The following is a 27,773-nucleotide window of genomic DNA, read 5'->3' as shown; positions in this document are numbered from 1 at the left end:
TTGCCAGGGAGGGCAGCCCTGTGACAAGTTCTGGCCAAAAGATCTATGGCCCCAGAAAAGTTCTACGCCATGTCCAGACCTGGCTTAAAACCTCTTGGGGGAATCTTTCTTACTTTCTTTTATTAGTCATTGCTTGATTGAAGGGTATTCAGTAGAAGATGCCAAGAAGTCGTTTTTTCCGTAAGAAACCAGAAAGTAAATATTATAGGCTTTGCTGGCTATATGGTGTCTGTAGCAGTTACTCAGCGCTACCACTGTAGTGTGAAATCAGACACGAGTGCTATGTAAACAAGTGAATTTGACTGTGTTCCAATAAAACTTTATTTATAAAACAGGGAGGGGCTGGATTGGGTCCATAGACTATAGTTCGCTGAACTCTGACTTGGAGGAGGATGGCATTACAGGAAGCAGGGGCTTGGAATCCCCAAGTTACAGCATCTGAGTCTTCTGGCCAGATACCTAATTGGACTACGATGTGAATGGGAAATAACCTTGACTTTGTTAAGTTGCTGAGATATTTGAAATGTTTGTAAAAGCAACTGATGTTGATTTTGATGTTGATCTGACTAATGCCAGATCCTTCTAGAATTCTGGAATCTGTGTTCTTTTTTTTTTTTTAGTGTCCTAATTTAACCAATCACCAGCCCTGACAATTTTTTCTTCATAATATTTTCTGTATCTTCTATATCCCTACGCCAGTGGTTAAGTGCAGATCCTTGTTGCTTATCATCAGCATGACTGCAGCAGCCTCTGGACTGCTCTATTGTCTCTTCAGCTCATCTTCAATAGCAGACAGAGAAAGGGCAGGAGAGATGTTTCAAACACAGAAGGTAAGACCAGTCCTCTCTCTGAGTCTCCGCTCAATGATGCTATCCTTTGAAACATCCTCTGCTTGAGGCATGATGTCAGATGGGTTAAAACACAGTTTTAGGTCAAAAGAAGCTTGATTTAAATAGTGACGCTGCCATATCCAGCTGTAACTTGACTCTGCATCTGCTTCTCTATTTGTTCATTGAGGATAATAGGTTTTTCCTGACCCAGCTGCTGGGGGATGAAAGGTGATTGCAAAACCGTTGGATGGGGGTGGGGCTGTCCTCTTGTGTTGTTCTTCACTATTGTGACATTTAGCACTTCTTTCTCAGGTGGCATTTGGTGCATAAAGGTCGAGGATACTTCTCAACATCCTACAAGGAACAGTCTCTTGTAACAGGAAATTATCTGGCCCCAGATGTCAGTAGGGCCCAGGTTGAGAAACTCTGTTCTAAGGGGATCTGTGTGAGGTTAAGAAAATTCAGCACCCAAAGGGTATTATTTGCCAATCATGAAATGTAAACTATTTCTGACTTTGAGGACCTTTAAAAAGGGTGTGAATGCTCTGCTTTTTCACAGGCATTCCCACGTCTTTGTTACAATTCATCTTGTTGCAACTGGAAGCCCTGAAGGCATTTGAATTTGTTACTCCTGGTGTACTTTCCTTCTTCCAGTAGAAGGGTAACCTACTCAAGGGCAGAGGCTTTTTTTTTTTTTTTTGCCAAATTAGTATTAGTTTAACTGAAGCAACTGTGATTCCTTAAGAGGTCATTTCCTACTCAGTCCTGTCAAGGTGTTAGCTCAGAGTTCACCTCCTTCCCAGTGTTCTCAGTGGAACTCATTCTTCTTTGCCATTCTTTGGGTTTAATATTTTTTTCTCTCTAAAGCTTTGTAATTAACACCACACAGCAATAGTGCACACAATTTTTTTTTTTAAACAGAAATGAAAATTAAATGCCTTCACAATTATTTCTGGGATCCAGATGACAACTAAAAGAAACTACTTAGGACAGGACCAAAGTCTCTAGACCAAATCTGGGTAATGAGAAGAAAGAGTTGAAAACTCAATCAGAAATGTCAGAACAATACGCTTTCTTTGCCTGGATCATATCTGATTCACTTTGTTGTACAGAAGGAACTAACACAGTGTTGTAAAGCAAATATACCCCAATTAAAAAAAATGTGTCCCAGATGGGAGCCTCTTTATCAAGTAATACACATTTATAACTCTCTTCTGAATCCAGCCCCAGTGGCACTCACTGGTGAAATGAGCATTTTTGCATTCTGTGATTGTGCTCCAACCCCCCAACTCAGAATTTTTCTTTCCAGATAAATGAAAGGGTTTAACTTCTGGATATCTCAACTTTGTCCAGTTACATACAAGAGAACTCAGAGTTTCAAACCCTTGGCGTAAAAGCATCCTCAGTAAGGACGGTGTTGAGCTGCACTGGGAATCTTGGAGAGGGAAACACAGTTTTTAAGGTATCTGGTTTCATTCTTGTTGCATCTTAGACCTTTGCTGATTTTAATGGTCTGTGGCTGTCATTCTTTTGGGTTCCTAGGATCTCTGCGTTTCCAGATCAATTGCCTGATGCTTGGTTGGCTTATGTGAGGATGATTAGGAGGACAAAATGTTCCCCTAGACACCATCCAGTCCTTCTAACACTGAAATCTAAAATTTCCCCAAAGATCTGGAATTAACTTGTTCTTCTAAGTCTTCACCCCATGAGCTGCCTTCAATAGCAATCCTCACCCCGTCATGGACCTCCTGGAACTTAATTAGATTTCAATCAGCCAGCATCTTGACCAAGAAGGCCAAGAGAGGCAGAGAATACAGGAAAAAGCCCTATTTATTCAGTTCAGTTGAGTTCAGTCATATCTGACTCTTTGTGACCCCATGGACTGCAGCACACCAGGCTTCCCTGTCCATCACCAACTCCCGGAGCTTATTCAAACTCATGTTCATCAAGTCAGTGGTGACATTCAACCATCTCATTCTCTGTTGTCCCCTTCTCCTCCTGCCTTCAATCTTTCCCAGCATCAGGGTCTTTTCCAATGAGTCAATTCTTTGCATCAGGTGGCCAAAGTACTGGAGCTTCAGCTTCAGCATCAGTCTGTCCAATGAACATTCAGGACTGGTCTCCTTTAGGATGGACTGGTTGGATCTCCTTGCAGTCCAAGGGACTCTCAAGAGTCTTCTCCAACACCACAGTTCAAAAAAGCCCTATTAGGTTGGCATTATTATTTTATTTTTTCAAATTAGGAAATTGAAGCTTAAAGAAGAAATGTCATTGCCCCAGGTCTTAAATTCGGCAAAGTTGCTATACCTAGAGCCTCTATCTGTCTGACTCCTCTATCTGTCTGACTCTGTCCACTGTCCTCAGTGTCCTGAAAGGGACAATCTGAAAGCTCAAGGCCATGGAGCTAAGTCTGGGATAAGTCAGGGATACTTCAGATATTACAGGCTGGCTACCAGGTTCTGGTGAACAGCTTTTGTATAGGTGGGATTATGTTTTAATGGCCCTGAGTCATGTCTTTCAAGAAGAGTTAAAAGACTGAGCAAGGCCCCATTCAAGGCAGAAAGAACAAGAGGATGAAGAATAGGAAATGCATCAGAAGAAAGAGGAAATGTGTCAAAGTAAACTCTTTTGGGTAAGAATAATAGACAAGTCAATGGATTCATTTCAAAAGTTTGGGTTAATGTAGGCTAGTTTCAAACAAGTATCTGGCACATGGAATTTTATCTCCCAGCCTGCTGTTAGTTGAAGGCTTACTATTGTATATACACCTACTTGTGTTTGCTGTGTTAAAAATTACTATCAAAACGAAAGTGAAAGTGTTAGTTGCTTAGTCATGTCGGACTCTTTGTGACCCCATGGACTGTAGCCCACCAGCCTCCTCTGTCCATGGGATTCTCCAGGCAGGAAGACTGGAGTGGGTTCTTTAGGGGATCTTCCTGACCCAGGGACTGAACTAGAATCTCTTGCATCTCCTGTTCTGCAGGCAGATTCTTTGCCTTCTGAGCCACCAAAGAAGCCCCAAAATTACTATGGATAATCTTATTTCTAACCAATACTTAGTTCTTTTACAACCTGACCATTCCCAGCCTTACTGAAAAACTGAAAAAAGATCCCAGGAAACAAAATCGATTGTCACCACTTTATGAACTTGGGAAACTTACTTCTCACCTCTATTCTTCTCTTGTTTCCCAGCTTTTATAAATAAATTGGATAATTATATATATATATTTTACTGTACAAACCTAGACACTTTTGTCAGTGAAATAGGGAAGTCTTAATGATTATTCCAGGACACTTGGTCTCCCTTTGATAAACAATTCTTGTGAACATGCTTGTCTAGTATCTAAGTGCTATCTGATTAGAAGCAGCACAATTAGAATTAAGGGAACAGTTTTTAGCAGCAGATATATGAAGTATTGGGAAAAGTGACAGTGGACAGACTAGCAGTGTGAACATGACAGAAGCACTAAAATAACAGACATAAGCACACAGCTGATGGGAGCCTTAAGAAAATATAGCTGTACACTATTTAAATAGAGCAAAAAATTAATGTTTTTAACAATGCATCACTAAGATAAGGTAAAATTGTGGCTATATCTTCTCCTTAAAGCAGCAAGGAAGTGCTTCGTACAATTGAGAAGGATGTTAAAATGTTTACAAATGCAATTAACTGTAACACCTTAGAGATTTCAGAAAAGAACAAAATTCAAGCCAGGGAAGTTACTTACTCCAAGGGTATAACTGGCTTTCAGTGTAATGCAGGGAACTTACTTAATTAATGCTTGTTGACTAATGTTAATATAGTTATATGACCAGGGCTATAATTGATGATTTAGTCTTTCCAGTTGCCAGTTTTACCCAGGTTTGTTCTGTCTTCCACCCTGATGAGTTTAGTCTTTTAGCATTGTAAACTAGCTTTGGCCAACAGACAGACACTGTAGGAGGCTAAGCTAGATCTGAGATGGATGGGGCTTAGAGCAGAGGTAGACTTGTGCTATTTGCCTAAGTGGAATTGTCCTTTTAGCTCCTGATTCTCCTCTTGATGGTTTTGGCATACTTTTGGTACCCCCACCAGCATTCTGAGACACACTGTAAGGGATTCAATTCAAAGGCTGAGGCTGTCGCTCTTTCTGCTATGTCTATGCAAACCTTGTATGACTGGAAGGGATCAAATCCCATTCTGTGAATTATAGCCTTTTGTTCATACCTCCAAGATAACACTCATCACTTCTTAGTGTTAGTCTCTGTTGATTTTTCCTGTTTGAACTCGAGTTCCTCAAGAAAGGGTACACAGGTTGGGTGAATTTTCTGTACCCTGAGCATCTGCCATGTTGACATGTGGTTGTGTGTGAATCCTTTCTTCAGTTGACGAGATTTGAATTCTCAACCTCTTATCTTTGACTCCTCCAATAACTGAAACAGCCAGATCCTATGAATTCTACTTCTGCATTGATCACCTGGACCAGGTACTGTTCAGAGCACCCAACCTGTACTTACTTACCTCATCAGCATCATCTCCATAAGGCAGGTATTTCTGTTTCTTCTATTTCCTCCATTTTAGAAGTGACAATCAACACAGAGAATTCCAGAGACTTGTCCAGAATCATAGAGTCAGTGGTAAGACTGGGATTCAGAATCACTTCTTTAAGAAATTTCTCGTCACTCTTTGATGATTTGAGATTGCATTAGTAATCTGTAATCTACTGCTGCTGCTGCTGCTGCTGCTGCTAAGTCACTTCAGTCATGTCCGACTCTGTGCAACCCCATAGACAGCAGCCCACCAGGCTCCCCTGTCCCTGGGATTCTCAAGGCAAGAACACTGGAGTGGGTTGCCATTTCCTCCTCCAAAGCATGAAAGTGAAAAGTGAAAGTGAAGTCGCTCAGTCGTGTCCGACTCTTAGCGACCCCATGGACTGCAGCCTACCGGGCTCCTGCATCCATGGGATTTTCCAGGCAAGAGTACTGGAGTGGGGTGCCATTGCCCTAGTACTTAGTAATAGATTAAAGAACAGTAGTTATGAAATGCTGGCATTCATTTAAGATTGAGTTTTGTCCATTCACTCAGAAATACATTAAAGGAATACTGATTGACATTGCCAAGCAATGTAGTAGCTTCTGGGGGATATACTTTAAATGAAGGTGTTAAAGCTTTTGATCTCTTATAAATTTTGTTTTCTTATGGAAGGAGACAGACAATTCATAAACATGTGAGACAATAGATTTAAGAGCTAGTAATATATATTATTACTACCCCACGTGGAGTACCCCACGTCCAAGGAGCAGCGGCTGCATGGGTGCAGGCAGGCCGAGAGGAGCTACTCCACGTTCAAGGTCAGGAGGGGCAACCATGAGGAGAAACCCCTCGTCCAAGGTAAGGATCAGTGGCTGCACTTTGCTGGAGCAGCCGTGAAGAGAAACCCCACGTCCAAGGTAAGAGAAACCCAAGTAAGACGGTAGGTGTTGTGAGGGGGTGTCAGAGGACAGACACATTGAAACCATAAACACAGAAAACTAGCCAGTCTGATCACACGGACCACAGCCTTGTCTAACTCAATGAAACTAAGACATGCTGTGTGGAGCCACCCAGGATGGACGGGTCATGGTGGAGAGGTCTGACAGAATGTGGTCCACTGGAAAAGGGAATGGCAAACCACTTCAGTATTCTTGCCTTGAGAACACCATAAAGAGTATGAAAAAGAAAAATTATAGGATACTGAAAGGAACTCCACAGGTCAGTTGGTGCCCAATATGCTACTGGAGATCAGTGGAGAAATAACTCCAAAAAGAATGAAGGGATGGAGCCAAAGCAAAAACAATACCCAGTTGTGGATGTGACTGGTGATAGAAGCAAAATCCAATGCTATAAAGAGCAATATTGCATAGGAACCTGGAATGTTAGGTCCATGAATCAAGGCAAATTGGAAGTGGTGAAAAAGGAGATGGCAAGAGTGAACGTCGACATTCTAGGAATCAGCAAACTAAAATGGACTAGAATGGATGAATTTAACTCAGATGACCATTATATCTACTACAGTGGACAGGAATCCCTTAGAAGAAATGGAGTAGCCATTGTGGTCAACAAAAGAGTCCAAAATGCAGTGCTTGGATGCAATCTCATAAATGACAGAATGATCTCTGTTCATTTCCAAGGCAAACCATTCAATATCACGGTAATACAAGCCTATGCCCCAACCAGTAACGCTGAAGAAGCTGAAGTTGAACAGTTTTATGAAGACCTACAAGACCTTTTAGAACTAACACCCAAAAAAGATGTCCTTTTCATTATAGGGGACTAGAACGCAAAAGTAGGAAGTCAGGAGACACCTGGAGTAACAGGCAAATTTAGCCTTGGAATACGGAATGAAGCAGGGCAAAGGCTAATAGAGTTTTGCCAAGAGAACGCACTAGTCATAGCAAACAACCTCTTCCAACAACACAGGAGAAGACTCTACACATGGACATCACAAGGTGGTCAACACCGAAATCAGATTGATTATATTCTTTGCAGCCAAGGATGGAGAAGCTCTAAACAGTCAGCAAAAACAAGACTGGGAGCTAACTGTGGCTTAGATCATGAACTCCTTATGGCCAAATTCAGACTTAAATTGAAGAAAGTAGGGAAAACCAGTAGACCATTCAGGTATGACCTAAATCAAATCCCTTATGATTATACAGTGGGAGGGAAAAATAGATTTAAGGGACTAGATCTGATAGATAGAGTGCCTGATGAACTATGGATGGAGGTTCGTGACACTGAACAGGAGACAGGGATCAAGACCATCCCCATGGAAAAGAAATGCAAAAAAGCAAAATGGCTGTCTGGGGAGGCCTTACAAATAGCTGTGAAAAGAAAAGAAGCAAAAAGCAAAGGAGAAAAGGAAAGATATAAGCTTCTGAATGCAGAGTTCCAAAGAATAGCAAGGAGAGATAAGAAAACCTTCTTCAGTGATCAATGCAAAGAAATAGAGGAAAACAATAGAATGGAAAAGACTAGAGATCTCTTCAAGAAAATGAGAGATACCAAGGGAACATTTCATGAAAAGATGGGCTCGATAAAGGACAGAAATGGTATGGACCTAACAGAAGCAGAAGATATTAAGAAGAGGTGGCAAGAATACACACAAGAACTATACAAAAAAGATCTTCATGACCCAGATAATCACAGTGGTGTGATCACTCACCTAGAGCCAGATATCCTGGAATGTGGAGTCAAGTGGGCCTTAGAAAGCATCACTATGAATAAAGCTAGTGGAGGTGATGGAATTCCAGTTGAGCTATTTCAAATCCTGAAAGATGATGCTGTGAAAATGTTGCACTCACTATGCCAGCAAATTTGGAAAACTCATCAGTGGCCACAGGACTGGAAAAGGTCATTTTTCATCCCAATCCCAAAGAAAGGCAATGCCCAAGAATGCTCAAACTACCACACAATTGCACTCATCTCACATGCTAGTACAGTAATGCTCAAAATTCTCCAAGCCAGGCTTCAGCAATACGTGAACTGTGAACTTCCAGATGTTCAAGCTTGTTTTAGAAAAGGCAGAGGAACCAGAGATCAAATTGCCAACATCATCAAAAAAGCAAGAGAGTTCCAGAAAAACATCTATTTCTGCTTTATTGACTATGCCAAAGCCTTTGACTGTGTGAATCACAATAAACTGTGGAAAATTCTGCCGGAGATCAGAATACGAGACCACCTGACCTGCCTCTTGAGAAACCTGTATGCAGGTCAGGAAGCAACAGTTAGAACTGGACATGGAACAATAGACTGGTTCCAAATAGGAAAAGGAGTACGTCAAGGCTGTATATTGTCACCCTGTTTATCTAACTTCTATGCAGAGTACATCATGAGAAACACTGGACTGGAAGAAGCACAAGCTGGAATCAAGATTGCTGGGTAAAATATCAATAACCTCAGATATGCAGACGACACCACCCTTATGGCAGAAAGTGAAGAGGAACTAAAGAGCCTCTTGATGAAAGTGAAAGAGGAGAGTGAAAAAGTTGGCTTAAAGCTCAACATTCAGAAAACTAAGATCATGGCATCTGGTCCCATCACTTCATGGCAAATAGATGGGGAAACAGTGTCAGACTTTATTTTTTTGGGCTCCAACATCACTGCAGATGGTGATTGCAGCCATGAAATTAAAAGATGCTTACTCCTTGGAAGGAAAGTTATGACCAACCTAGATAGCATATTCAAAAGCAGAGACATTACTTTGCCAACAAAGGTCCGTCTAGTCAAGGGTATGGTTTTTCCAGTGGTCATGTATGGATGTGAGAGTTGGACTGTGAAGAAAGCTGAGAGCTGAAGAATCGATGCTTTTGAACTGTGGTGTTGGAGAAGACTCTTGAGAGTCCCTTGGATTGCAAGGAGATCTAACTAGTCCACCCTAAAGGAGATCAGTCCTGAGTGTTCATTGGAAGGACTGATGTTGAGGCTGAAGCTCCAATACTTTGGCCACTTCATGTGAAGGGTTGACTCATTGGGAAAGACCCTGATGCTGGGAAGGATTGGGGACAGGAGGAGAAGGGGATGACAGAGGATGAGATGGCTGGATGGCATCACCGACTCGATGGACATGAGTTTGGGTTAACTCCAGGAGTTGGTGATGGACAGGGAGGCTTGGTGTGTTGCGATTCATGGGGTCCCAAAGAGTTGAACACAACTGAGTGACTGAACTGTACTGAACTGAACTGAAGATATATTATGTGTGGCTTCTCTGGTGGCTCAGTGGTAAAGAATCTGCCTGCAGGGCAAGAGACGTAAGTTTGATCCCTAGTACAGGATGATCCCTTGTAGGAGGAAATGGCAACCCACTCCAGTATTTTTGCCTGGGGAATCCCATGGACAGAGGAGCCTGGCGGGCTACAGTCCATGGGGTTGCAAAGAGTCAGACATGACTGAGCGACTGAACACAAGAACAAGCACGGGCAATAAATATTATTTAAAGTATTAAACTAGATGATGTGTTTGTGGCAGAAAGTAGAAAGCTTAGTGAGAGTCAAATAAGAGAAGACAGTCCCAAGAACTGGGACATAGGGTGGGGAAGATTTTAGGCAGGAGGAGTCAGCAGTGCAAAGTTCCTGAAGTAGGAACAAAATGAGTATGTTTGCAAACAACAGAGCTGAAGCACAGCAAAGGAAGTGAATGGCTCAAGAGGATGTTGGGGAGGCTGGACAAGTCATGTGGTCCTTGGTAGACAGTTTTGATTTTGTTCTCAGAGTGATGGAAGCCATTGAGCTATTTTAACATAAAGGACTGACATGATTATCTCATTCCTGTTTCTGCAAGTGCACTCTGGCTGCTGGTGGACGATGGAATACAGGGGCCAAGGGTGGAAGCTGAAGTGCAGGAGAAAGGTAGAGAACACTGGTGCCTTAGACCCAAATGCTAAGAATGGATATGGAGAAAAGTAGGACTATACCATTGAGGCGTGAGGGCCAGCATTTACTGAAAAGAAATCAAAGAAGATTCATAGTTTTTCATCAGGGCAGAAGGGGATGGTCCAGAGAATGTGCTCCTTTTCTGTGCATTGTCATTTCTGTGGATACTAACCCAGTCCTGAGAATGGCTGTTTTCTGTTGCAGAGATTCAGACTGTAAAGTGCTGGCTCTAACTGATGTTAATAGGGGACCAGAGACAGAGCCAGAAACCAGAGCAGGACACGCAGATGATATGGGAGCAGCAGGGTCCAGACCATCACCTTGAAGGTGAGCACTATTCTGTGCACTGATGAGTCCTACAACATTCCACCAAGTCACCATGGAATAACCACCCTGAGTGGATCTATATGTCTCCATCTACTCATTCATCCACACTCAGTCCCATCTTCTTATCCTCTTTGGCCTCATGGGAAATGTGTTAGAGATTTCAGAAATGTGCTTATGTATAGAATAGTGTGACACATTGAAGAAGCTGGTGATGGAGACACCAAGTGACTGCTCAAAGAGCTTCTAGGTCTGTTCTTTCCATGAGACTCTGGTTAGTAACGATACATGATCATGGCTGTGAAATTCACTGGGCGTGCACCCGCAACTCTTGTGATATTCCTGACAGACAGTACCTTCCCTCCTGGCATGGGCCACTGCACTGAAGAAGCACATGGGGCTCTCAGCAAGTGTGTTGTGCAGCTCTGGGGGGAACGTAGTTGGAGAAGGCAAGCACATATTCATTGCATGGCTGGAAATTGGGTCCCATGGCTAAGCATCTATTCTAATGGCAGGAAGTGGGGCAACTCACAGCTAAGATACATCTCTGCTACATGTCTGTTTTGAACTTTGATTCTTCGGTGGTTTGATGAAGACTCTGAAACATTCAAATGAAGACTCACAACCTGGCAGGGGAGACAAGCATTGAAAACAATCATGCATTGGGACCTTTCGGACATTTTGAGAATTATGGGACTGGGAGCAGAGAATGACTGGGTTTATCTGGTAATATCACACAGAGAAGATTTTGTTGGAAAGAAAAGATCCCATGAAATAAAAGGAGGAGTTCTGGAAGGAGTACTGGGGTGGTTATGGTAGTCCTGCTGGGTCCACTCCTCCTATTGTCCCATGGGTCTAGAACGCATGCTTGCAGGATTGTGCTGGGAGCAGTAGAGCTGATGTTGACCTCATTTCTTACTGCTCTTTATCTAGGAGAGGCAACTGTACAGGCAGGGACCTGGGGCTGGGGAAGGGGAAATGCACAGTAGGGGCAGAGCTGCCTGTAAGTTTCTGATTTTGTGCTCCTGCCGTCAAAAGTAGCTGCCTCTTGCTGCCTGTGTTCTCTTGCCAGATGTCATCTTGGGAGTTTCCTGCAGGCGTGGAGAGGATTTCCTTTTGGATGATGTTCCAGTGGGTCAGACATGTTGCTTCCTTATCTACTGCTGTTGTTGAAGAGAAGTCAGCTGGGCCTTTGGGTTTCCAAGACACATCTGAGCAGAAAGAGAAGACCTAGAAGAGCTTGTCTCTCCTAAGAATAAGATCTCTCTGTCTCTCTCTCTCTCACTCACGTTTACTAAGATTAGAGAGTTCTACACTGAGACCAGGACCTTAGTATTTGGTCAAAGAGATTGGAAATGAGGAGGTTCAGGATGGCTGTAATCAGAAATTGTACCTCCTAGCCACCTGTTTATCAGGATTATGTCTGCCTTCTCCCTAAATACACACTTTACATTACACACACACACACAAACACACACACACAAGCATATTATGCTACATCTGGGATTGGTCCAGGGTTGTTCTGGGGAAGTGAATCAGTATGAAAATTAACATGCAAATTGAACTATGCAAACAGATATGAAAATAAGGCAGTAAGAAATCATTTAGCCTAGCATGCCCCTCCTCCCTTTCTTTGCAGAGGTGTAATATTACACAGAGTAGCATGAGCAAAGTCCTTTGCTTCTTATAAGGTTCCAAATAAGAATCTCATTTTTGAGTCTTACCTTATAATATCACTGCCCTGGTCTCTCCTCTAGGATCCGGGCGATGAGGAAAGCCTTCAATACCTGTGCGTGCATGTGGGCCAAGTCACTTCGGTTATGTCCAACTCTTTGCAACCCTGTATACTGTAGCCCGCCAGGCTCCTCTGTCCATGGAATTCTCCAGGCAAGAATACTGGAATGGGTTGCCCTTTCCTCTTCCAGGGGACCCTCCATTCCCAGGGATCAGGCCTGTCTCTCTCATATTTCCTGCATTGGCAGGTGAGTTCTTTACCAGTAGCGCCAGAGCATTCACTCATTGTCAGGTCCTGTTCTAGGCATTTGACAATTCTCGTCTAATTGAACACTCACCACAACATACTGAGAACTATATAACTATCTCTCTCTTATGGAGGAGGAAACAAAAACTCAGATAAATAATGGCCATTTCCAAGGTTACTTGGCCATTAAGAGGCAGACATGGAATTTGTACTTGATTTGACTTTAGGCTAAACTGATACGATCAATATTCTGTTTTCCTTTCCAGTTTGGGGTTTTGCTTCCATGGTATGTGGGGTCTTCTGTCCTTCATTCAATATTTCCAAGACCTCTGTTAGTTTTAGAGGTTCAAGCTGTCCTTAATATCCAATAGGAAAGAGAAAAATTTGCCAGGGAAGGTGAAGGGAACTTCAGTTTCTCAGATGCTCTAACATATGTCTCAATGATTCTGATTGACTCATGCTCTTGTTGGATAAAGCCTAATTAGAAATCAGAAAGGGTGCTGGTCCCATTTGGAAAGTAGGATCCTGTTAAAATGAGGAAGGGACAGAATGCCTGCTGTGTAGGCGACCACACGTGTCTGGTGCAGAATTTTTGGAAGATGCCAACAGTGGGGATACATTTTGGGAAATAAAAAATAGAGGCAGATAGAGTATTTAGCTTTCTATAGTACACCATATTTAAACTTCAGTGAACAAGTTAACCTCTTTTTACTAATGTTTTTCTGGTTACAAAGTGTTTTTTATAACACTTAACTTTGAGTCTCACTACATTGATACAGGTTTTATTAGCCCCACTTTGTATGATAAGGAAAGAAGACTTTAAGAGGTAAAGTCAGGAAGCAAGGTGGTAGAAACTCAAACTGAGATTTTGACCCCTTCTTATCTGTCTTTTCACTAACACACTTGAGTTTAAATACTACAGTTGCTTCCGACTCGTCCAGGACCATGATGACTGGCTGATCGTAAAACAATCTGGTTTAAAAGCAGTCCACTCTTCTCCTCTTCCTGAGAATGTTCAAGACATATTGGGAGTCAGTGACCTGTGCTGGGAAAAACACAGACTCTAGATTCAAAACACCCTGGGTCCTGGCTCCAAAGCATGTTGGCTGTGTGACGTGAGACATATGATTTTGATCACCCTGAACCGGGGTTCCTCATATTGTGAAGTGGAAATAATTGTACCTGCCCCACATAATTTTTGGAATGAATAAGAAGAACATAAGTACTCAGCAAAGTGTCTGTCACAATATAGACATTCAGCGAAAAGTGGAAACTGAGGGTATCTAACTGTCTCAGTCTGCTCATGGCTGAAAAGGTTCCTGGGAACTTTCAGTGTTAAAAGATGGAAAGTCTTAGACAAACTGGAACTAGTCGTTCACTTGTATCAGCAACTGTAATTCTGAGAATGAGATGGCTGGGGAAAAGAAATGCTCCAGTTCTTTGATTAAATGGTTTGGTTTACAGTAAAAAAAAAGTATAAGCCTGGACACTCTGAGGTTAGCCATCTAAATGTTGACTGCTGGGTTCGAGGAGACTGGCTCCCCAGGCTTGAATTTGACATCATAGATGAACATAGCTCCATTGGCAGAAATTTGCATAATTGGAAGGTTCTTTGTACACTTTTGTGTGGAAGTTTCCTGACCTGGGAGCAGACCTCTAGTTGGTAGTCAGGCTGCTGACCTTGAAAAGTCCTTTCCCCTCTCTAGGTCCTTGTTTCCTTTTTGGGAAAAAGGGGGTGAAACTGGGTAGCAATAACAAAGTCCATTTCTCTAATTCTTTACAGTTCACAGATACCTGTTTCACAACTCACGAAATCTTCCATCCAATTTGGTGGGGAGAGCAGCATGTTACCCTTAACATTGGGGACATTTGCTGTCCCCTATTTACAGATGTGGAAAATGAGCCTCCAAGGACACAGAGCATCTTGCCCAAAGCCACATAGCTAGGAAATGATCGCGATGGAACTCAAGTCTAGAAATCCTGACTCCAGAGCCCGTCTCTTTTTCATGATACCTCTCTGCCTAGCTGAACACAAAGTTCCCTTCCTGCTTCACAACATTGAAACTCAAATGCTGTACTTTTAGTCAAAGGAATGAAGAACCACAAAGTCAGTGTCTTGAGCTTAAGTTCCTTGGCTGAATATCTTCTTTTGAATGCTCTCTGTCTTCTGTCTGTTCTTTACAGGCACAGAAGAAAATTGGCAAAGTTTCCTCTCCCTACCAGGAGACAAAAATCTTCTCTAGCCTCTGGGGAATAAGAAAGCAAGATGGTTTTATGGTCAGCGGCTGCTTTGAGCAGAAGTTAGCAGAATGGAAACAGATTGTCTCAGTGCAAACTGTAACTTCAGCAAACTTTTAATTTAGCAGAAATCTAATTACTAGTGTGTGCATGGTACACTTTCTCTTTCTTCAACAGCACGTGCATTTCTGTGTGTGTGTGTGTGTGTGTACTCTGTAAAAGATATTTAATTCGTTCTAAGAATATCTCCAACAGCAGTGACACACTTGTTCAAGGTTCTCAGAAGTCAGCAGGAAGCCTTGCCCATGAATCCTCAGTTGCAAAGTAAACCTTTATTTCAGTACAACATGTTTTATGGTGCCATAAAAAAGAGTCAATAGCTCTATCTAGTATCAACGGAACCGAGAAAATACTGATCCTATATTGTTTGAAGGGCAAGAGAATATGAATACTTACCCTTGATAAAGTACTTGAAAATCTTAGAAGTATGACTTCTGCTTTTGCTCAAGAAAATTGAGGTGGCTATATTGAAGCATATAATGTCTGATTACTTCCTCCAGTAATGCCTGATTACTACCCTGAAAACCAAGACTAATTTTTTTTGTTGTAGTTGATGAGTTTTAAAACACCTTATTTCTCCAGTTCGTCTCAGCTACCAAATCTTTGAGGTTCGTTAATTAAACAAGTACATATTTGTCCCAAAATGTATTCCAAACTCTAGTGATTTTGTGTGGACAAGGAAAGGAAAGAATGCTCAGACAGTAATCAAAACTACAAAGAGGTATCGCCTCACACAGGTCAGAATGGCCATCATCAAAAAATCTACAAGCAATAAATGCTGGGAAGAGTGTGGAAAAAAGGAAACCCTCTTGAACTGTTCGTGGGAATGTAAATGGATACAGCCACTATGGAGAAGAGTATGGAGAGTCCTTAAAAAACTAGAACTAAAACTACCATATCACCCAGAAATAGCACTACCAGGCATATACCCTGAGAAAAATATAACTGAAAAAGGCATGGGCACCCCAATATTCATTGCAACACTATTAACAATAGCTAGGATATGGAAGCAACCTAGATGTCCATCAAGAGAGGAATGGATAAAGAAGTGTTATATATACACAATGGAAAATTACTCAGCCATAAAAGGAATGCATTTGAGTCTGTTCTAATGAGGTAGATGAACCTAGAGCCTATTATACAGAGTAAAGTAAGTCAGAGAAAAACAAATATTGTATATTAGCACATATATATGGAATCTAGAAAGATGGTACTGATGAATCTATTTGCAGGCAGCAGTGGAGACGCAGACATAGAGAACAGACTTGTAGACACAGTGGGGGAAGGAGAAGGAGGGACAATCAGAGTAGCGTTGAAACATACATATTACCATATGCAAAATAGGTAGCCTGTGGGAATTTGCTGCATGATGCAGGAAGCTCAAATCTAGTAATCTGTGACAACCTAGAGGGGTGGGACGGAGTGGGAGTTGGGAGGGAGGTTCAAGAGGGAGGGGACATATGTATACCTGTGACTGATTCGTGATGATGTATGGCAGAAACCAACACAATATTATAAAGCGATTATCCTCCAATTAAAATCAAATAAATAAAAAAAGAAGAAAGGCTTTCTTTGTATTCTGTACTTCTGCACTTTTCAGAAAAGGCAAGGTAGACATTTGGTACTTAATTCTGTGCTTGGTTGTGTTTGTAAATAAATTTGTTTATGACAGCTATATTATTTATTGTTATCATGTCAGTTAATTATTAATGTAAACTAATGAAATATGAGTACAGAAAGAGAGTTGATGTGTCTGTGAAACTTAGGCTGAATGTTCTGGGAAGTCTTGATAAAGACTTCCTGATAATTGAATTAGGTATAATTGAGGAAACTGTAAACAATTAATTTAAAAATTCATACAAATCTATAAATAAATCTATAAGAAATCTGTATTCAAATTTCTTCCCCAGTATTTTAAATTACCACTCCAATTCAGGGAAAGATTAGGACTAGAAGACAAAGCAAAATGGGTGTATTTTACGGAAACATGATTAAGTCTTCAATCACAGACCTATAAAGGAAAAACTTGGCCCCTAAGTTAAATGATGAGTCACCAATTGAACATTTATATATTTTCAACTATAATAAAACATATATTAATACAATATATTTATATATTTTAACAAAATTTTTAATCAACCAACTGACTTTCGGATCCATTCATATTAAATAAAAGAGTCCTATTGTGTGGGTAAACTGCAATAAATAAGAGCAAGTTAGCTGTGGAATTCTTTCCAGCTTGCACAACCTCTTCTAGATGTGGTTCTCTGACTGCAGTTAACTTAAGGATCAGTGTGTTGTTCTTGATGGCATCAAGCAGAAATTTAAAAAGCTGTAGAAATTGTTGGTTTGTAGGCAATAAATGTCCACAGATGCTTATTCTTTTTTATTCTTATTATCTGGAAAGTGTATTGCTTTTCCCTAATGAGTTCGCTGAAATGAGAAATATAGATTGTCTGAGCTGATATATATGATACGTGTGTGTGTTCAGTTGCTCAGTCATGTCCGACTCTTCGTGACCCCATAGACTGTAGCCCGCTAGGCTCCTCTGTCCTTGGGATTCTCCAAACAAGAATACTGGAGTGGGTTGCCATATCCTCCTTTAGGGGATATTCCTGACCTGGGAATCAAACCCACGGCTCCTGCGTCTCCTGCATTGCAAGGTGGGTTCTTTACCATTGAGCCATCGGACGTGGAAATTCACAAAATCACACTGCTTTTATATTTTTAGGAGCTTCCTGCCATTGACTTGGTTCTGAACTGGAGCCATCTCATCCAACATTTGTTTCGTGTCTCTTTCACTCTGCACACGACCCATTATGGATTCCTCTATGCTACCCTCTCACCTTTCCAATTAATTATTGTGCTGACTCTCTCACTCTCTCTCTTTTGCCACCAATGAGAGGTCCTTAGGTAACACATACCTCTTTGAAGATAGGTCTGGATTTCCTGCTGTTGAAAAAGGAACACATTACCAAGACTATTTCCTACGTGCATAATGTTTGTTTGGTTTACAAGGGTTTGCACACATATTATCTCATTTGAGTCACATAACAAACTTCTTTACTTCCCTTGTATACTCGAGAAAACTGAAATTCAAAGACTGGAAGTAATTTGTTTGAAATTCCTTAATTAGCTATCAGTAGACCCAGTGTTTGGATTAGGAACTTCTGATTTCAAATGCAAAGTTCCTCCCGAAATACCAACACACAAAGTATTTCAAGTTTATTTGTTCCTTTTGGATTACTCACAAGTCTTTTATTACCTTTTATTAGTTCATTTAACAAAGAGTTTATTGGGCATTAATTGCGTGCTAGGCAATTGGTTAAAAATAGATGGACATTATTAAAAAGCAGAAGCTGCCTTCTGGAAACATTTGGAGGCTGAGGTGTGACCACAAAAAATGCTCCCACACTTGAGTTTCACCCTTGAAACTCCCCATATGTGCTTTTCACATGCATCCTGCATAGCATGTAAAGCTCAAAGAAGAATAAATATCCATTTTAGCATGCTGGCTGCCATTGGTTAATTGCACAATTATCAGTAAGCAATATGATGGTGTGAACATGTGTTCTTGATAATTGCCATCATTTCCCCTGGAGTGAGCGTGTATTTATTTACCACATTATTATTGCAAAAAAATGTGTGTGATTTTGCTGGTAACTATGTAATTAACTTGTACCTCGCTGTGTTATTTTAGCTTGAACTGCATCTGGTAACTTCTGAAGAGCTATGAGGAACAATGCAGAGCAAGCCTTGTGACTCTGTCAGGGAAAATGCTTGTACATTGAGCATACTTGCAGTTGATTATTTTTGAGCCAACTGTTGGTATCCATTTCAATTTATTGCACGTTTGTGCCAGAGAATACATGCTTATTTCTCTGATGATTCAGTTCAAGTGCTTTCCACTGACCATATTACTCTCCTCATTCAAATAGCTGCTGATTTGTTCAACATAAAGCAACAACCATGCTCGCGATGTTGCTTCAGTCGTGTCTGACTCTGTATGACCCCATGGACCGTAGTCTGCCAGGCTCCTCTGTCCATGGAGATTCTCCAGGCAAGAATACTGGAGTGGGTTGCCATGGCCTCCTCCAGAGGATCTTCCTGACCAAGGGGTCGAACCTGCGTCTCTTACGTCTCTGGCATTTGGCAGGCAGATTCCTTACCACTAGTGCCATCGTACTTCATAAAGGATGAAGGTTACAATGGAGTTTCATAGATGTGTAACACAGTCATTCTGGAAGGGAGTCCTCTGCAGGTCTTGTTTTGTTTATTTATTAGTTATTTATTAGTAATTTTTGTTTCCTTTACTTCCTTGCTTTGTTTTTGTTTTATTTAGAATGGCAGTCTCTTGCAGTTGAAAAGTATGCTTCCATTTTCAAAAAAGCTTCTGCTTTACATGTCTGGTTGACTGATTCACTTTTGTTATTCTTTGAATTTATATTTTTAATCTCATATTGTTATTCTACAAAACATTGGAAGACAGAGGAGAAAGACTTCATCATTCTCTTTCACTAACTCAGTATCTGTTGACATTGGGCTTATTTCCTTTCAGTCCTTTTCTTTGAATATGTAATATAAAAATTATTAACCACAGTTGACAGAAAATCTTGGTAGAAAGAACTTGAAGTGAAAATATTCTAAGGTGAAGGCCAACTAAGGAAATTCATTACCAGCAAAAGAAATTCTCTAAAGGAATTCCCCTAAAAGGAAAATAAAAGACAAAAAAGGAATCTTGGAAGATTAAAAAAGGAAGAAAAGATAACAAAAGAGTAAAAATATGTCTAAATACGACAGACTTTCCTTTTTCTCCTGAGATTACTAAATTATGTTTGGTGGTTGAAACAAAAATTATAACACTGTCTGATGTGGTTATCAAGGATGGCAAAGCAGGAAATATTTAAAACTATTATTTTATCGATAAGAGAGGGCAGACGGAAGTAAAGCTGGCACTGTGTGACTATGCAGGGGAAACAGGAGAGGGCATTGTGACGGGATAGTTCTGCAGCTTGACTACAGCGGTGTTTATCGGGGTCAACACGTGACCACGTGGCACACTCATCGTGGGCACGCTGTACACATGTTTTGTACTGTGGTTCTTTCCTGGTTTTGATGTTGTTTGATATAATTACGTAAGGTATACCCATGGGAGAAATCTCAGAGAAGGGTACAGGAACCTTTCCAGACCTTACTACAGATAATGAATCCTTATAGATCATGAATTTGTAATTATTTCAAAATTTTAAAAAAGTTTTTTTTAAATGAAATGGATAGTGAATGAACAAACACATTTTGGCACGTTCATGTAATGAATCGCTACTTAGCAACGACTTGGATGAATCTCAAATACATGATGCTAAGTGAGAGGAAGCATACATAGCAGTTTATGTGCCCTATGGTTCTGTTCATATAATGATCTGGGAAAAGCAAAATTATAGGGAAAGAATCATATCAGTGGATCCCAGGGGTTGGGATTGGCTGCTCCAGGGACATTTTAAGATAATGAAGATGTTCTATATCTGAACAGTAGTGGTGATTACACAACTGTACACATTTTTCAAAACGTATAAAACAGTACGTAAATTCTACCTCCATAAACTCAGTTTAATAAAAACGAAAAGGAAACATCCTACTCTACTTAACCATACCCAAAATAATTGAATGTTTACGTTGTTTTTCATTTTTCACTATGCAAAACCCTGCAGTCACAGATACCTGCGAGCAAATCACTTTTGTTTCTCCAGGGACTTGTATCATTTCTGTAGACTGTATTCCCAGAAGTTATATTGCAAGAGTGGAGAGAGAGGAGTCAAGGGATAAATGTTATGAACATTTTTACAGTCTTTGAGAAATAATTGCAAAATGACTTCCCAGAAGTGTGCTTCCTTTCAACCAGTTTATAATGCCACTCGGAGAGTATGAAAGTACTCCTGCCCTTAAGGGTAACAGGAGTTTGACTGTTCGGATCCATTTAGTTCAGATATCTCTTTCTGATAAATCAAAGGCTGGTATTTACTTGAGTAATACAATTAGTAATACAATATGTAGTTAAGGCATATATGATTAGCTAGGCAGAACAGAACCCACGCTGTTTGCATTTCATGAAATATCCTTTACGCATTCAAGCCCATGTATGACAAGCTATAAATAATATTCATTTATAACTAGTGTGTGTGCTTTCTGTGATTATCACCAATTTTCTTCACTAGGACACTGGTGACATTCATATACAGGAGAGTTAGGGAGGCTATCTTCTCTACGCTGATTCTGGGATAGCCCCTCCTTGTTATTAAGGTTTTTTTTTTTTTTTTTTTGATGTGGACCATTTTTAAAGTCTTTATTGAATCTGTGGCAAAATTGCTTCTTTTTTATGTTTTGTTTTTTTGGCTGCCAGGCATGTGGTATCTTAGCTCCCCAATCAGGGATCAAACCTGCAACCCCCTGCATTGGAAGGCAAAGTCTTAACCACTGGACAGACAAGGAAGTCCCAGCTGCCTCCTTTCAACCTTTGTTCTTTGTTCTCTCTCTGTTATTCTCACACTGTGTTCCCGTCCCATTCAATTGCATACAGTTTCTCTCCACGTTTTAATGATGCCTTCATTTTCGTTTGGGTTTGAGGTACTATGTTCATTCTCACTCTGTCATAAATATGATGCAGTCTGTCACAAACTGCTGAAAATACACATGTTAGGATCTACCATCTTCATCTACTCTTTTTCTATAGTTGCGGTGATAATCTTTCTTATTTGCTGTTATTGGGTATGTGCAACACTTGACCCCAAGGAGATGTGGTTTTCCCTAATACTTTTGTTGCAGAATACATCTGCGGCAGCAGTTGCACTTTGAAGTACCAGTCTGTACTGCAGTGATGGGTCATGTTTTATAGTCTCTCCTGGCTTTTGGCTGAATGCATTACTCTAAAAGATAATCCTCTACTTAATGAAAATCTTCTGTTCTTTTTAAATTCTTCCTCTGTTCTTATATATGATACATTTTCATTTACTTTACCCCCATTTAATTTTCAGATCACTCACAGAAAGAGATGTTACAACTCCCGTTTTGCATGAACATGATATGATGACAAAGCCTTCCTACACAGATGGCTGGAAGTTATCCCCTAGACAAGCTCTCCTGATAGTCACCCAGGTAGTCTCTACCTGAGCTCAGAGGAGATTTCTACTGCTGTTCTGTTCTGGCCTTGTTTCTTTCCCATGCTGGATTTGAACCCATGTCTCTTGACTTTCCTTCCTTCTTTCACTGGAGCACTTAGGAAGTATCAGCTTTTGGGGTCCTTCAGCGCAGGAGTCACCAGTATTTGGGCTGTGGACCGGTACCTCCTGTCAGATCAGCAGCAGCATTAGATTGGAAATAAAGTGCACCCTAAATGTAAAGTATTTGAATCATCCTGACGCCACCTCACTGCCCCTTACTCAGCCCGTGGAAAAAGTGTCTTCCACGAAACCAATCCTTGGTGCCAAAAACGTTAGGGACTGATGCTTTAGTGAACAAAACAGATTTCTGCTCTCATGGTATTTACCTTGCACTGCAGAAAGATAGAGACAGACTCTAATTCATGAACATTTAAAATTAATAAATAATATTGTGGGTGAGAAGTGAGGGCTGTGGGAAAAGTGAAAATAGAGGCGCATAAGAGGCCATCAGGTGTCCTCAGGCTTGTGGTGCCTACAGTTTAAATGGGTTGGTAAGGATAAGCCTCATGGAGAAAGTGATGTGAGAGCAAAGTCTTGATGTCCATGCAGAGAGCATGCTGGGCCTGGGGTCCGCTGTGGAGAGGACTTCGGGTGGAATGTGGGTTGTTTATGGCTGAGTGATGAGGGGCAGAGTAGAAGGAGCTGCAAAGAGGTAACAGAGAAGCCAAATTACCAGGGGCTCGCTAGGCAACTGGGAAATGTAAACCCAGTGCCGTTTCTCTAAGCCAGAGTCAGCAAGCCAATTTTCACCAGCAGCTTTGTTCAATATACTTTATAAGAAAACCATCATTACACTAGTCAGCGTGGATGCTGCTGGCCAAGTCCTGCTGCACAATGTGCTAGAGACATTCAATCTCGTTTCTAGCAAGACTTGGCATAATTTGGAAACTGTTCAATCAACCCAGTAAATATGAATTAAACATTTATAGTTGTATTAAATATTCGAAAGATAGGAACCAAAACAGTCTATCAAGTAATTGTACATATTTGTGCATTTACAAAATGCATATTCATGAGAGATATGTAAATATATATTTAGTCATTTCCTCTTCCATGTGAAGAGCCATGGCTCAACTACAGATGGTAACTTTCTTGCATATCATTACGAGAATGGCATCGTAAAACATTTTGAAATCGCTGTTAGGAAAAGATCCTTGTCTCTTTGGTCATTCCATGAGCTCAGTACTCTTAGAACAAGGGAGAAAAAAGTTCTAGAACATGCCTGTCCTTACGGCTGGCATCTGAAAAGGAAGTGTCATTCTGCAAATAAGTACCTTCTTGCACCGTCTGGTTTCCCATGGAAGTCATTCTCTTGTTATTTTCCACCAAGAGACATAAGAGTGAGGGGCATTTTTATTGTATGTAAGGCACACCTGAGGTTAAGTGCAGTTTGGAGAGTCCAGCCGTACCCCAACTGTTTTTCTTCCACTCATGAAAGGATATTAGAATGCTGGGGAGTGAGAATAATGATATTTGGGGGTTAATATTGAATTCATTCTAATTTATGGAAAAACATGTCCGATTTCAGCACGGCGTCTATTCATAGTAACACGACTGGCACCCCTCACTGCTGCTCATGGCAACTCTCGCAGATCCTTCTGCCACATCTGAGGACTTTCTGGCTGAGAAGATTGCTGAGAATAAACATATTCTAATTTTGTTTTTGTGTGAGATGTGATGTGAAAATCTTTCTAGAAAATCAGAATGTTCAAAAGGGATCTCTACTTCTTGAGGTCCTAGTATGCTCATTGCACTCATACTCAGTCCTGTTCAACTCTTTGTGACCCCACAGACTGCAGCCTGCCAGGCTCCTCTGTCCCTGAGACTGTCCTGGGAAGTATACTGGAGTCTTTCCTCCAGTGGATCTTCCTAACTCAGGGACTGAACCCACATCTCCCACATCTCCTGCATTGCAGGTGGATTCTTTCATCACTGAGCTACTGGAAAAGCCCTGATATGCTTATTCAGTTCAGTTCAGTCGCTCAGTAGTGTCTGGCTCTTTGTGACCCCATGAATCGCAGCACAGCAGGCCTCCCTGTCCATCACCATCTCCCGGAGTTCACTCAAACTCACATCCATCAAGTCGGTGATGCCATCCAGCCATCTCATCCTCTGTCATCCCCTTCTCCTCCTGCCCCCAATCCCTCCCAGCATCAGAGTCTTTTCCAATGAGTCAACTCTTTGCATGAGGTGGCCAAAGTACTGGAGTTTCAGCTTTAGCATCATTCCTCCCAAAGAACACCCAGGGCTGATCTCCTTCAGAATGGACTGGTTGGATCTCCTTGCAGTCCAAGGGACTCTCAAGAGTCTTCTCCAACACCACAGTTCAAAAGCATCAATTCTTCGGCACTCAGCTTTCTTCACAGTCCAACTCTCAGATCCATACGTGACTATTGGAAAAACCATAGCCTTGACTAGACGGACCTTTGTTGGCAAAGTAATGTTTCTGCTTTTCAATATGCTATCTAGGTTGGTTATAACTTTTCTTCCAAGGAGTAAGAGTCTTTTAATTTCATGGCTGCAGTCACCATCTGCAGTGATTTTGAAGCCCAAAAAAATAAAGTCTGACACTGTTTCTACTGTTTCCCCATCTATTTCCCATGAAGTGATGGGGCCAGATGCCATGATCTTCGTTTTCTGAATGTTGAGCTTTAAGCCAACTTTTTCACTCTCCTCTTTCACTTTCATCAAGAGGCTTTTTAGTTCCTCTTCACGGACTGGAAAAGGTCAGTTTTCATTCCAATCCCAAAGAAAGGCAATGCCAAAGAATGCTCAAACTACAGCACAATTGCACTTATCTCACACGCTAGTAAAGTAATACTCAAAATTCTCCAAGCCAGGCTTCAGCAATACATGAACCGTGAACTTCCTGATGTTCAAACTGGTTTTAGAAAAGGCAGAGGAACCAGAGATCAAATTGCCAACATCTGCTGGATCATCGAAAAAGCAAGAGAGTTCCAGAAAAACATCTATTTCTGCTTTATTGACTATGCCAAAGCCTTTGACTGTGTGAATCACAATAAACTGTGGAAAATTCTGAAAGAGATGGGAATAGCAGACCACCTGACCTACCTCTTGAGAAACCTGTATGCAGGTCAGGAAGCAACAGTTCGAACTGGACATAGAACAACAGATTGGTTCCAAATTGGAAAAGGAGTACGTAAAGGCTGTATATTGTCACCCTGCTTATTTAACTTCTATGCAGAGTAGATCATGAGAAACACTGGACTGGAAGAAGCACAAGCTGGAATCAAGATTGCCAGGAGAAATATCAATAACTTCAGATATGCAGATATGCTTATTGGCACCTGCCAATTCATTCCCTCAGCAAGGATTCTGTGAGGCCCCGTGTTTGCCAGGCTGGGCATTTTCTCTCAGAAACTAAGTCTTTTCCTATACCCTCTACTCTTTCTCAAGTATTCTGACAAGGTGGAAGAGAAAAGAAAGATAAGTAGGATGAGAGAGAAAAAGAGAAACAGGGAGGTTGAGAGCTGTAGCTGGGTCTCCACCCCTGAACTCTGACTAGCTGAATGCACTGTTCTTCATTCTGAGGAGAAACAGGAAGAAATGACACACTCCTATACAGACACTGATGATCCCAGGTGGGACTTTAGCCTAGTTAGCAGTACAGATACTTGGGTAATTCTTGAGAACTCAGGATGACTCTATATGCAGACGTTGTCTCTTGGATTCTCTCTTTTGAAGACAAAGAGTTTGATTCTGTAAGTGATCAGTAACAAACAATCCCCGGATCGGGTGGACCACCGGGTGATGCAAGTTGAGTTGGCCTTTCTGGATCTTCCCATCTCACTCAGGGTAAAAGCCAAAGTCCTCACAATGACTTACAAGACCTATGACTATGATTTCATCTCTCACTAGTCCTCCTCTTCTCATTCGTACCCCCTCTACTGGCCTTCTTGCTTCTCTGTGAACCACCCCAGGCCTCTTGCACCTGCTGTTTCTTCTGCCCAGTGCACTCTGCCTGTCATCTGTGGGGCTACTTCCCTTCCTCCCTTCACATCTTTATTAAAAATAACCTTGTCGGTGAATTTTCCCCATGGCCATCCTATACAAGCCTTCAACTGCCTTCCCAGTGTTTCATTTCTCATTTTGATCTAAGCACTCACTGCTTTCTAACACAACTGGAGTTATTTATCTTGTTTGGTGTCTGGCTCCCCACTGCAATGCACGTTTCACAAGGGCAGGGATTTTTGCCCAATTTTTTCATTGCTACATCACCAGCCTCCTGAACAGTGCCAGCCACATGGAAGGATTCCATACTTACTGAGTGAATCCATGATTGCATGCTTAAAAGCAAGGAGACTTCATGGAGAAGCATTGCATGGACAAGGGATCACATATTGAGAGAGACAGACAGACACAGAGAGAGGAGATGCTGATGGTTTTCTGTAAGCTTTACTGTTCCCACTCTAATCTCTAATGAACCTGGGTTTTATTTCTTGTCCATGGTGTATCCGTGTAAAATCCCCCTTTTCTTAAGTGATCTTAAGTGGACTTGTCTTTAATACTACCAGAAAATTTCTAAGCGAAATGCATAGAGTCAAACTAAGAAGCTCTAATTGTTTTCTCAGCACGCAAGGTGCCTTGAAGGATGGGGTTCCCGTGCAGTGAACAGTTTTGTGAGTTCCCTGCTTCCTCTCCCAGATAACTAGGTCACAGACAACTGGTGTTTCCCCATGTGGCCAAAGAGAGCGTGCACAGAAATCCCCGCCTCCTCTCCCCTTGCTTTTCAAGCACTGCCGAATGCCTCCTAATGATTTCATCTGCTTGGAGGTCTGCTGGCTTCCCCTTCTCCTAGAAGGTGGTGGCGCCGGGGGCTGATGCACGCTCTGACTACCGACTGGAAACATGCTTTGATGGATGAGTCCATCCTGGCCAGCCATTTACTTTAAATTTTACTCTTGATTCTTCCTCTAGCAAACAATTAAGGAGCAGCAGTGGCTTCCTGCAGGGGAGACCCATGCCTTCTGTCCTCTGTGGAAACAGCTTGGCATTTTTCCAAATGACGAATGGCGTGGCCCAGGAGTGCCAGTTTTTCTCAGCGTTCAAGCATCCAAATAAGTAAACATAGAACTGCATCCCATACAGCACAGTGAATTCAAATCACGAACGGTGAAACCCACCGAGGTTGCTGGCAAGTCCTGCGGCTCAACTTGGGGGCTGGGAAATGCATCCTTGAACTTAGCAATGCAGTGAGCCGGAGGGCAGGGAGAGGCCACAAGAATAACTGGGCTCAGGGACCAGGCATCACTGCCTCCTCCTCCCAGGGTGAGTCGCCCAGTCCAACCTCAAAAGCTCCTGAGTAAGAGGAAAACGTCTCTTTAACAGCATTAAGGGACAATTTATTATGTGGATCATTCCAGGGCAGCACAATGTCAGTGCAGGCCAATTGCATTTACATTATTTCCAGACAACAGCAGCAGCAGAAATGGACACTGATTTATTTCAGAGCAAGCACAGGTGAATTTAATGTCTGTTGGGACCGAGCCAGGGAAGACTTAACCCACTCTGGGCTTGAGAGTGTTTGGGGAGGATCTGCAGGCTTTCAGAGTGGTTCTACCTGCTTCTTTGGTTAAATTCAGCCTCCCTGAGCTTACGCTTTTCAGTCTCTTAGTCAAAAAATGCTCTTGCAGGGTGGAGGGGATGGAAAAATTTATGTTTAGAAATAGAAAATCTGGTTTCATGCTCTGGTCCAGCTGATTTCTTTCTCACTGACCT

At 41.6% G+C, this 27,773-nt stretch overlaps 1 long non-coding RNA gene across 2 annotated transcripts; it reads left to right on the top strand.

Annotated features, from left to right (window-relative positions):
- Positions 1-697: 697 nt before the first annotated feature.
- On the top strand, positions 698-14,756 carry LOC147359656 (uncharacterized). Of its 2 annotated transcripts, XR_015140266.1 has the most exons (4): positions 698-830; positions 2,140-10,544; positions 11,614-11,676; positions 12,299-14,756. It is a non-coding gene; the product is annotated as an uncharacterized LOC147359656 (long non-coding RNA). The 2 variants fall into 2 exon arrangements; XR_015140265.1 differs by having other exon boundaries at positions 11,614-14,756.
- Positions 14,757-27,773: the final 13,017 nt, after the last annotated feature.

This window comes from Bos grunniens, chromosome 14 (assembly GCF_055505025.1).
Source record: "Bos grunniens cultivar Pamir isolate PY7600 chromosome 14, Bosgru_T2T1.0, whole genome shotgun sequence".
Taxonomy (NCBI): Eukaryota; Metazoa; Chordata; class Mammalia; order Artiodactyla; family Bovidae; genus Bos; species Bos grunniens.
The sequence above is the reverse complement of the archived record's forward strand: the minus strand, read 5'-3'. Positions and strand labels throughout refer to the sequence as shown.